Raw genomic sequence first — 13,221 nt, forward strand, 5'->3', positions numbered from 1 at the left:
GGTTTTATGTATTTTGGTAAAACATGGCCTTCAGATAGGGATGGGAGGGTTATATTTTGATGGAAAATCATGGCCTTCAATTAGGGATAAAACGGTTATATGTAGATGTGATTTTGTTTAATCTAGGGAGAAAAATCGATAGAGCTCTTAGAAGAAAGAGTTGAAAAAGGACTTTAAGACGAAAAATTGACCTATATTTGCAATAGTTCCTAAAAAGCTGCTTAGAAAAACCGCAGGGTGCTTTAAGAAAAATTGCTAAAATAATCTGCCGATTGAGGACAATGGGAGCTTAAATTATTTCATTGGAAAGTTAAACTTGACCCACAGTGAGACTCTGAGAAGAATTAAAGTTTTATTTGATTGATTTTAAAATAATACTGAAAAAACAAGTAAATCATCATGATAAGATTTTTTATATACTTTTTATTTCCTCAAAAATAACTTTTATGAAGAATTGTTCTGCTTTTTATATCATCAACTTTATATTTTATACATTTTTTTTCTTTTTCGTATGATATAATTGGTAATCACATTGGTAGAATTCATAACATCCCACTAAAAACACAAAAAATTAATCACTCGCTAAATACACGTGAATTTTTCCGCCAACAATGTTCTTTCATTTGTCAACAATTTATCCTGTTTAACAATACATCGTTCTCTTACCATTCACGAATTGATATAATGTAATAAACTTTCTAAATTGGCGAACTGCTATTGCCTTGTTGTGTTAAAAATCGAAATGTCATGGTAAATAAATGAACATTTATGGTACATAAATGAACATTTATAACTAAGAATTTACCAGGAAGCATAATTAAGAATTATTTGAAGATCCGTCGAACTTGAAGTAAATATGTTTTGCGGAAATAACTGCACTGTGTTCATCTACAAAAGGACAGTTCTTTAAAGAACGATGAAGGATAAGCCCACTTTTGGCCAGTCGTTTGTGGCGTATCTAGGAACAATGCAATTAGTTTATCATTGACTACATATTGTATTTACTCTTACAAATGAGCATTAAATTTAATTATGCGGTATTAACGGGAATGCCACAAAACGTGTCAGAATCCGAATTTCCTCATTTTTGGTTCAATTTTATTTTTCTAATTTTATAAAACATCTTATCAAATAGCATCAAAAGGGAGATTATTCGATAGAATACCCACTTAAGCATCCTCTTGGGGCCTCCCTGTATCCTTCTTATTACATCAAGTGCTCATTTAACATGCAAAACAAGCACAAACCTAGTTTTAAAGCTGTTAATTGCATTTTATCACAATTTTACTTGTGTTCTGCATTTCAATATATAAAGGACCAGATTTGATTGTTTCTATACTTTGTCCTTACGTTTACTTACTAGTAGATACTTTGAATTCAATTCCAAAAAAATTTTAGACGACAAATGTTCTGTGAAGAAGATACTTGGTTTTCTTAGATAACTTATCTATCTAAATATGAAAACTAGGACTGGAATATATAACGTTAGTTTAGTCAACTACATTTTTACATTGCCATGTCTATGGTGGAATATTTTTGCCCCTTCATGCAATATACATTATGTTAACATGCAACATAATTATGTAGACATGCAACATACTTATGTCAACATGCAAGTTAATTATGTTGACATGCAAGTTACCAATCTAATAAGTAAATATAATTCAAATATAGTTAAATTTACTTACTAACGCCCGTATCTGACATCGTAGATATGCAAGATGCAACATAAATATGTAGACATGCGACTTATTTATGTCAACATGTTGCATGTCTGCATAATTATGTTGCATATTAACATAATGTATCTTGCATGTGAGAGGCAGAAATATGCCTCCATACATGTCAAATACTCAAAACCTTACTAAACAAAGCTGAAAAGACAAATTGAAGAATACTTATCAAACTCAGAAGTCCATTGTAGCAAATTAAGGGAGAAAACACCAAACACTAAAAATCTTTTAATTAATTTCATAGTATTATGCCTTTATACGGACATTTTGTTCACAGATTTTTGATCGCAGTTTTTTTAAGATTAATTGCATTTCGTCATCTTCACCTTTATCATGTACACATTCACAATGAAATTGCAAAAACCTGACATAAACTGATGGACAAAAGTTGTCAAACTTAGCATGTAAATGTTGTAAATAAACTTGGTTTTGTGAAGAATCTGATGCCCCTTTGACAAAAATTAATTTACTTTTAAAACACAGGTAATAATATGGGAACATTCATTTGTGTTGACAGAAACACGCCAATTTTAGGGAGTTGTATCAATTAAACAATTAATAATAACCTTTAATAGTTTTATCCAAGCATTGTTACATACAACGTGCTAATTGTTGTCACGTCGTTATGAATTTTTTAAAGATAGTTTACAACAATTTTACCTGTAATTTACCTGCAATTAATCCCTCCAACATAAATCACACCTAAACCAGTTTCATAATTGTGAAAAATGACAAACCAAATAATATTATTATGTTAAGCTTAATTTAGAAATAAATATTTGACTACTGTAAGCAAACTATAATTATTCGCTTAATTACCGGTGGGCAGGGGATGATCACTCATCCATGGCACCTTATACTTCCTCTGATGCTTTGGATGTCCTTGTTTGCTTCGCTCCTATTTTGTAATATTCTATGGACTTTCAATCTTGAATACTGTTCGTTATTTCCACATATTTCATATTAATCTTTAATTTTGTTCGTCTCTTTGAAATCAAATTACGATCAAGTGATTTCTTAGATTTACTTAATCAGTAAACGTTGGTCGCAAATATATTATTTTCACGCGAATAAAAGTCACCTTACAGTATACAGCAAAAAATGATGGCAACAAGTCTTTAAATTGACATTTTCAATGGTAAATTATTTATGTTTGCAAAATCCCACAAACAAGCCTTATATCCTATTCCTTATAAAGACACTCCCAGGTTTTTGGACACCTTGAACTACTTTTCATCATTGAAAACAGAACTCGGTAATTTATATATTAATGTCGATTCCATGGTTAGCTACAAAATTGTTTTGTTACTTGTAAATAAAGTTTTGATCGTACACACTTGTACTCTAAAATTGATATTGAAAAGAAGCCTGAAGGTTTCGATTTTGAGATTAAACCTTCTAACACAGCGATCAGTTGCCTTCTCTGTGGCACCTGAACCCAACTCAAAACCATTCTTGCTTTGTTTACTAGTACAGATACTACGCATGTTAACTTTTGATTCTTGCCTGCGTTTATCACCAAATGTAATCCATTAAATTCATTACATTTTACAATTTTTCAATTAAAAGTGGTCTGAGTACAAAGACGAGTTCATTTGAGATTGATTACTGATTTTAAAACCAGTCTGAAAGGGTTAATTGTCCTTATATATGACTCTTTTCTAATAAGGTCAAAAAGTATATATTGTATTCAGGATTTAAAATATTGTCACCTATTCAAATTGTCATGAAAACGGATTTAGAGCAAAAATTATTTTCGGTTAATAAAACAGCTTCATTAATTATATTTTTTACTACTTATTTTCCATATATGTGAGTATCCCATATAATTCCTTGTCATAAAGGGAAATAATGAAAAGATATTATGGGGTTAACTTTTCAATAATCTTTCAAAAACGATTCATTCAACAGCATTTTGAGCTGATCCATCATCAAGAGTGATATGAAAACTAAGACGGAAAACAAATTGCACATACATGTGTATGTATTTTTTATTTCCTTGCATTCCAGATATACTCACATTGTACAAAGCCAAACTGTAAGGAATAAATGGACATCAAACAAGAAATTGCTTTGGTTTCCCAGAAGACATTTTTGATTAACACGGTGTTCCATATCATTAACGTCAACTTCAAGTACGGAAGATGTACATTTAGCGTCTGGCTAACTCATATTTGCGAAAGAAAAGGCATGAACTTTGATGAGAAGAATATGTAACCATAAAAGAAAGAAGATTTAAGTTCGGATGGACAAACGGGGTCTGGAAAAAGGAAACTGTAACCTGAAAGGAACAGATTCCGATGAAGATGAAAATTAAAGGGGTGCAGAAAGTGGAATACGTAGTTTAGATCGATCATCAAAGAGCAGCATTAACAAAAAGTAATCTTATCTTTTTGTTTCCTTTTTTTCTTCTACTTTTTTGCTCCTTTACAAATGCATTATTAATTCAGGTAATAATTAGGTTCACAACATGTTCCTTAAATATTAAAGTAACATAATGAGTCAAATCCTGGTGAGCTTGAGATGAAACATACCACAGAGTCTGACACATCTGTTTCATACTTGGATATTTTACTTAAAAAAGACGTTAATGGTAATCTTACAACCAAGCTATGTGATAAACGTGATGGTTTTAACTTTTCTATCGTCAACTTCTCTTACTTATGCAGCAACATACCTTCATCACCTGCATACGAAGTATATATATCTCAGTTGATTCGATACCCAAGAGCATGCGCTACGTATGAACAATTTCTAAAACGAGGTAAATTATTGACAAGAAAGTTGATGAAACAAGATTATCAACTGTCTCGTTTAAAATCATCATTTCGTAAGTTCTATGGTCGATACAATGACCTTGTCAGCAATACAATTTATTATTGAGTCAATTGCTGACTGACCTTTTCATTCTAATTGTTTGTCCATTATTTATACACTGAATTGACGACGGATTTTTCCGTTATTTCCCGATCATGTCAAGGAGCACACGGCGGGCGTGACTGGTCAGGAAGAGATGCTCAGATGATCCCACCTCTGATGTTTCGGAGGTCCGTGTTTGCTCTGCTCCTAATTTGTATTGTATTATGGACTTTGAAATTGAATACTGTTTATTATCTCCATATCCTTCTTTTACGGTATTAGTAGCATACAGAGAAAGACTAATGAAATTGATGTGTCTATCGCTAAGATATGACAGTTAAACTGCAAGAAAAAAATGCACAATATAAGTGCCGGAAAAACAGAGGTTTTATCTACTGTTTCGTTGTTTTCCTGTTTGTCAACGTCACGCCCCTTTTATTTTTAGCTCAAACTTGTAACAAACATTTAACTGGAGCGTGCAAAGGTGAGAAATATGTTCAATCATTTCAAAAATATTGCATCAAACGTTTTGGCCCACATACATTCATTCCTGGGTACTTGAGACCATGGTAACTATGGAAACTTATTCAACTTTTCTGCGCACGCGTACAATAGGGGGAAGAAGTATTTAGCAATATTTTCGTTATGGGACATACTGAAATTATTTTTACATTTAATTTTCTCAATTAAATTAGAATTTTTAGGTTCTGTAACCTGTAATTTTCTTAAATCTAACCCTTTAAGGAATTCAACAAAATTAACACGGGTCATGCAAAAATTCTACATTTGTCATTTTTTTTCCCTTTGTGTGTCACGGTGTCTCTTTAATATTTTCACAAAATTTTTATATCGAATTAAATTTCTACTATTAACAGTTTTCTTGAAAAAAAAATGAAGTACCCCTACCAAACATTTGAACAAGATTATCAAAATCATATCATTTCATATTATTCATTCATATCTTATAAACTCCCTATTGCAATCACATCAATTGTTTGTTTGTTTTTTTTCCCAAATAAATAATTAAATTTAAATCCAGTTTTCTTTTTTATTTCCAGAGAATATTTGACATATTGTATGAAATTAGAATTCTGTACTATAAAAACATTCAAGAAATGTGTCATTAAAACTTAAAAACAGTCGATAGAATTTTGGTCTTCTTGTAAATGTTGTTAACATATTTTTTTCTAGTGTGATGTTGTGCATTAAGGTCATTTTTTTTAATTCAAATCTAGGTCACTTTTTAATAAGGACATTAACACCTGCAAAAGACACGTAGCTTCCATACATTCAATTTCACTCACTGAAAAACATACAAACTTCTGGGAGGTATATAAATTTCAACATTTAATACCTAGCTTCAAATCATTTCCACACACTAATTGTTAATTATTCTAACATTATTACAATGACCCTTTTTGTGATGATCGTTTATAACAACATATGCCGGTAATTAAGCCCTTGAACATCAATCAACGTTGAAAATTATCCTGTTATAGCCAAAATGACAATAAGACTTTATTATTATGTTACCGTATGAAACAATACCAGAAACAAATATACAAACAAGAGTTCATTCACTTTAAAAAACTTATATAAAGTCACCTGACCCCATTTAAGATGCCCGTGTTTGTTTTGCTTAAAAATTTGTTTACTTCATTATATAAAAGAAAAACTAATGTAATTTATTTGTCAATTGACTTTCTTTGTTATAATTATTAATATAAAGTACTACAAGTCATAAGTTCTGTTTATTCATGGCTTGTCCGGCGTGTGATATCATCTCAAATTTTTTCCCCAAAAAATAATGAACAAATTTGACCTCACACTCGGGAAATTCGATGATAAATTTGTATATTATATTCAAAATCCTACGGAAAAGTAATTTCTACAGTGTATTTTTTTTTAATAGAAATGAAAATTCTTAATACTGTTTTATTAACTATATTTACTCAAATTTTGGTGTTTATGCTTTAAAAAATTTGAATTTTATAACGTTTTATATACATGGGGTTGAAATCCGACTTTTTAAAAAATGGCGGCTGCGTTGGCATAGGCGGCGCACTGGACTATGTTCAAATGTTCTGACCCTGAATTCACTCTTACCGAAATGTACCAGTTATAAATGTTTGGTAGAGTAGGAAACTTTTTCTCGTCCTTAGTATTTAAAATGACTAAAACGGTTTCTCTATGTATATGAGAATAACAGTAACTAAAATAAAACACAGGGCTAAGAAATGGGCAAGAGTTCCATTGTGCAACTCCATTAGAGAAAACAGACGAAAAGCCCGTAGAGATATAGCGTTGCAAATTATTATTATTTCATACCTGTACATGCATACACTTTGTTTACATATTTTGATGTTTGATCATATCATAGTAATTAAGATACATGTATTTCACATGTATTTGAAATATTTTCTCCAAAAATTTGAACCGTTTGTATTTGTATTTTTTGACGTTGCAGATTGCTCCGGGTGTTACAGAACGATATCACTTTAAATGTTATTACTCGAAAAGTTTTCAAGTAAACATGATAAAACTTCGTAATTTATCTGCCAAGAACACGCTTTATCCACCCTGAAAATTTTACAAAGATACATTACTTCCGTTAAAAGATATGAGCTCAGCTCAGTCTACGAAATTTTGAGACAACCCTCGTATTTATAAACCTTCTAATATATTATTTTCAAACTAAAAGGAATGACTAGTTTATTGTTTACAGTCATGTTTCTTAAAGGGAGGAAAACGCAACTTTATAGATGTACAAGTATCATGCTTAGGTTCATGAAAATTAGACGAGGCTTGTATTGCTTGTTTGTTTAGCACAGTGAAAACTTACTCACCTCGCTATTATTTTTCTTCATGAAAGCTTGTCGACTCCGCCCTGAAAACAATCGATGATTCTGACAGAGTGCCATTGATTTCGGATGACTTGCCCCTTGAAACCTAAAAAAATTCCTTTTACTTTTCCTATCTCATCAGGGTTCGATCTTTGCACGCCCCTGATATTTTAATTAGGAATCCACTTGATCTACATCATTGACATGAATTGAGTTTAATTTTGACAATATTTTGGTTTTTTACCATAACAATAGTACTTGCAATAATAATGATAAGATTCGTGTAAAATGAACTCGTTTTAGTAGACTGTTATGTTGACAGATTTAATGTTTTTCATACTAATTGTTTGTCCATTATTTATACAATCAATTGACGACGGATTTTTTCGTTATTTTCCGATCATGACAAGGAGCGCACGGCGGGTGTGACCGGCAGGGGATGCCCACTACTCCAAGGCACCTGATCCCACCTGTGATGTTTTTGAGGTCGTGTTTGCTCTGCTCTATTTTGTATTGTTTTATGGACTTTTGATCTGGTATACCGCTCGTTATCTCCATATGTTTCATTTAATACCGATATGTGATTTTCATTTTTTGAAAATGAATTACCACTAAACTCAACAATTAAAACAAGGTTTTCCTAATACCACACAAGTAGAGTTTAGTGTGATGTACTGTGTTCTAATCTTTGTAGGTTCGGGGTATTTTTTCTGGCTATGGTCGACCTCATGTCTTTTTTGATTTGTTATCAAGATAAGTAAAATAAATGCAATTCAAAGCATCAATTTTGTCACTCCGTTTGAAACATAAATTACCCGAGATTCAACATCCTTCCTTGTATCTGGTAAAAAGTACATGTTCTCCATTTAAAAGTTATTTGAAACTCATATATTTAAACGTTTCCTGGTGTTCATCTTCCTACTGATAGCTATAGAGATAAAAAGGGAGAAAAAATGTCGATGTTGGGTGGCTTTCAAGAACTTTGTTTTAAGTCGGCATTTCATACATTCTTTTGTCCTTATAACGACCTTCTTTACAAATATAAGCTACACGTGTCATTAAATCATGCTTTAGCTGACATTTCTGATGCCCACAGCAAGATCTTTAAGGTTTTTTCTCTGTAACTTTAGTTCAAATGCGAAAAGACCTTGATTTTTGATCGTCTTCTATGTGTTTCTTTCATACTCAACGGGATTACGGTCAATGTAAGCTTAAATGTTCCTAACAGGAAAAGAGGTTTATCTTCTTTTCATTATGAGTTCACATAGCGTAGGGTGATATTTCTTGGAATAGATAAAGGTATAACACTTATAATTATACAGAAATAGTTTCATGTCAGTACTTCTCAATATTGATTAACTACGTAATTTGTTTCCAGCATTGGAGGTCAAAAAAGCAATAGCCATCACTAAGTTGCAATTTTACTGCACTATGTTCCGTCTATCCCCGTCTTTATGACCAACATATAGCGCTCCAACGGGTATATCCGGACAACAGGGAGTACTTACAGTATTCCTCTTCAGCCAAAGCTCCAGCTCTGGAATTTCCGGAGACTTATGATACATGCCTTTTTCACTTTTTTGTTTGTTTTTTAGAGATCGAACATTGTTTATAATTTTCGGTTTTTATTACGAAATATAGAGTTAACGAACAGTAATCAAGTTCAGAAATTCATTGAATCGGATCAAAGGAACTCAGATCTCATAATTATATTAATGATGGAATTAGGTGCCATGGGGAAGTAAGAGTCTCCTTTCGAGAAGTCACACCAGCTGCTGATTCCTTGTCGGGACAACAGAAAAAATGGTCGATTTCCCTGGTTGAGAATGAGGGCCTACACAATATTTGTAAATGAATAAGCATTCGACTTAATCATTAATTGTTTTTGCTGACAAGGTTATTGAATCGCAATAACACATACGAAATTGAATGTTTAAACGAGACCTTGATAAATAAACTTCGTACCTTTCTTAGAAAAGATATTAACCTTGAGTATTCTAAATATTACAACAGCTTGCTAGAACGTAGCCGCAAATTCTGATCCAGACTTGTGTGATTAATTTTCGAAAACGTAAATTAAGTTACTTTCAAAGCTTTGAATAATCAATGACCTTGACCGGTCACGGTAGCCTAGTGGTAGAGCGTTCGCTTCGTGAACGGCGTCGCGTCCAACCTAAGACGTAAACAAAGGTAGTGACTGTTCCTTCGCCAAGCGCTCGGCACTAGAAGTTAAAGTCACGGGTCTTTCGGATATGACCTTAAAAACGTAGGTCCCGTGTCACGGTAGGCGCTGGCACGATAAAGAACCCTCACTGCTCAATGGCCCTGAGTGCCGAGTATAGGTCTAAATTTGAAGCCCTTCACCGGCATACGGTGACGTCTCCATATGAGTGAAAAATTCTCAAGAGGGACGTTAAACAATATACAATCAATCAATCAATCAATGACCTTGAAAAAATTCGCCTCCTAAGTTGAGACATGTTTTGTAATAGTTTGAAATTGAAATATTCGAATTCTTTATACTTTTAGGTTGATCGGTTTTGATTATATATCTTAATACGATTTTGGAATGAGATCAAATGTTCTTTTTTAATTTATTTAGAAAAACAAATACATTCATAGAATAAAAAGTGAAAAGAGAAAATGAATATTTCATTTCTACAATACCCATAGATTGCTATTCTTTTAGAATTAGTTTCAATACCTTCAGCTGGGACATCCAACAAGATAATTAAAAATTTGGTATTTAAGAAAGACATTTATTACCAATGAGAAGCAAACAGTGTAGAAAAGCTATACGTTAAGAAAAAATAAAGTTTTCTAAATTTGTAGGTTTTTATTAGTGAAACACTGTATTTTTAGACTAAAATTAATTACGGAGTTAACGAACAGTGATCACGCTCAAAAATCCATTGAAAAAAGAAAATCAGGGAGCAGAGCAAACGCGGACCTCTTGAACGAGCAACATAATTCTGCGAGAGAAAGTTTTTATAATTTGTTCTTCTTTTCCCTGGATAAACAATAAAATACACTTTAGTGAGATTTAACAAATTTAACGTTTTTAACCGTTGAGAAACTACGGTAAATGTTAGACGCTCTGATGAGATACATGGAAATGACGATGATATTCCAGCTCACAATACAAATCAAGAGCAGAGCAAACACGGACTTCTAAAACGTCAGAGATGAGATCAATATACCTTCGTCATCTACAAACAGGGTTTAAATTATGTTGCTGAAACAAGGATATCAGCAGTCTCGTTTAAAGTCATCATTTCTTAAGTTCTATGTTCGATAAAATGACCTTGTCAGCAAATACAATTTATCACTGAGTCAAAGTCTAACTGGTATTTTCCACGGTAGCTCAGTCGGTAGAGCACTCGCTCCGTGATCGGTAGGTCGTGAGTTCGTATCTCGGCCGCGACTGACTTAGTCGTTAAAATGGGTAGCAACTGTACCTGCGCCATGCGCTCGGCACTTTGAAGTCAAAGTTGCTGGTCCTTCGGATGAGACCTTAAAAACCGAGGCCCCGTGTCAGCGGCAGGCGTTGGCACGATAAAGATCCCTCACTGCTCAATGGCCCTGAGTGCCGAGTAAAGGTCAAAATTTGAAGCTCTTCACTGGCATACGGTGACGTCTCCATATGAGTGAAAAATTCTCGAGAGGGACGTTAAACGATATACAATCAATCAATCAATCAATCCATTCTGATTGTTAAGCCATTATATACACACTGAATTTTCTATGCATTTTCCCGTTATTTTCAAATCATGACAAGGAGCACGCGGAGGGTGTTACCAGTCGGTGAGGGATGCTTAATCCTCCACGGCACCTGATTTCAACTCTAATGGTTCTGTGGTTCATGTTTCCTCTGCTTTAATTTTGTTATTATGGACTTTTGAGCTCGAATATTGTTTGTTATATCCATATATTTCATCAGGTGCCCATGAGGAGTGAGAATCCCCTGCCGACTGGTCACACCCACCGTTTGCTCCGTGACCGGGATATTACAAAAAAAAATCCGTTATGTAATGACAGTTAATCTCTAGTTCAAAAATTCTTTTTACACGACATACGTATAGGTAAGAATTTTTTTTACCTGTAATTAAGCTGTAAACATTAATCATCGCCTTAATTAGTTTTATAATCGCAAAAATATATATAATTTATAATTGTGCCCATTTGACAGACTTAAAAGTGTGTTAGAAATTAATTTGTTTTGACGGAACAAATTATCAATTTACTCAATTTTTAACTACATGTATTTTTCCGCTGAAACTTAATTACTAATGATGTTGATTAAGTTGAAAAATGACTAGCCAAAAGTAATTTTCTTCAACGGTTTTAAGTACAAGGAGTAACTATCAGTAAACTCACCACTTTTTTTTCAAATCTTGTCTTATATAGATACGTGTTGGGCAATTAAGTCTTCTCTTCTGCGCTGCAGATATTTAATAACCAAATACCAAATACCATTACACGATTTAATGTGAACATTAAACCAGTTTCGCATTATTTTTGACAAGACATTTACGTTAAATTAGATATTATCATATCATTTGTGTCAATGTCATGTGTGGCACGGGGACTCACATTTTTCTCTCTGAATTCTGATGAAGTGGTTGTAAAAGATTAAGATTTTAAATAGGAATGATTAAAATATATGCCTTAAAAATGGTTATAATAGTTATTGTTGATTTGACGTTATAAGAAATTATTGACACATATACATGCTTCAAGACTGTTCATAATCGTTTAAATTTACTTTATGTTTCAATTTTCCCGTTTCACTTTTTAGCTATTGCTGTAATAATGTAGCTTCTATATTTTTTTGGAAAGGAGTTGCTTCCACTCCTTACGGTCCTTGTAATGATGCAAGTGTGAGAATTTTATCACTTCCGCAGAGATATTGGTTCAATTTAATAATTAAAGCTGAACACGATTCGTAAAAGGAATGTGTCCGCCATTTTTGTTCGGATTCTCGCCATATCTGAAGACCCCTATATATATAGAGATTCACTTAGATGCTGTTCATTGTAATCAGTCCACACCATTGTAGACGGAAGTACATGTATACTAAACAGCACTCAGTAACGACAAAAATAACTGATACGTCGTCTAATGCATGAAAGTAAGATACCAAAGAAACGAACAGTAGTCAAGATCAAAATTCCATAAAACAATACAAAGCAGGAGCAGAGCAAACACAGACCTCCAAAACATCAGAGGTGGGATCAGATGCCATGGATAAATTGTATTTCATGACAAGATAATTGTATCGACCATAGAAATGATGACTTTAATTGAGACAGCTGATATTCTTCTTTCATATACTTGTTTGTCAATAGTTTACCTCGTATTAGAAATTGTTTATACGTAGGGCATATTCTTGCCAACCGAATCAACTGAGAGATATAAACTCTTTATGCAGGTGATGAAGGAGTAAGGGAAGTTGACGATAGAAAAGTTAAAGTCATCAAGTTTTTCATAGAGCTTGGTTGTTGTTAGATTACCATTGACGTCTTTTTCAAGTAAAACATCCAAATATGAAACAGATGTGTCAATTTCTGTGGTTTCTTTTATCTCGAGCTCAACAAGATATATCGTATTGACATGGGAATGAAAATTTCCATTGTTAAATTACAGTACGTGTCGATATATCTAAATGTCGAGTTGAAGGCCACAGCAAGTGTTTTATTCTTTCCACGTTTAAGATTTTGCACGAATTCTGCTTCATATGAATAAAAAAATAGGTCTGCTTGTAACAGAGCGCAATTGGTACCCAT

This window comes from Saccostrea cucullata, unplaced genomic scaffold (assembly GCF_032062105.1).
Source record: "Saccostrea cucullata isolate Sc308-1 unplaced genomic scaffold, CSIRO_AGI_Scuc_v1 ctg220, whole genome shotgun sequence".
Lineage (NCBI taxonomy): Eukaryota > Metazoa > Mollusca > Bivalvia > Ostreida > Ostreidae > Saccostrea > Saccostrea cuccullata.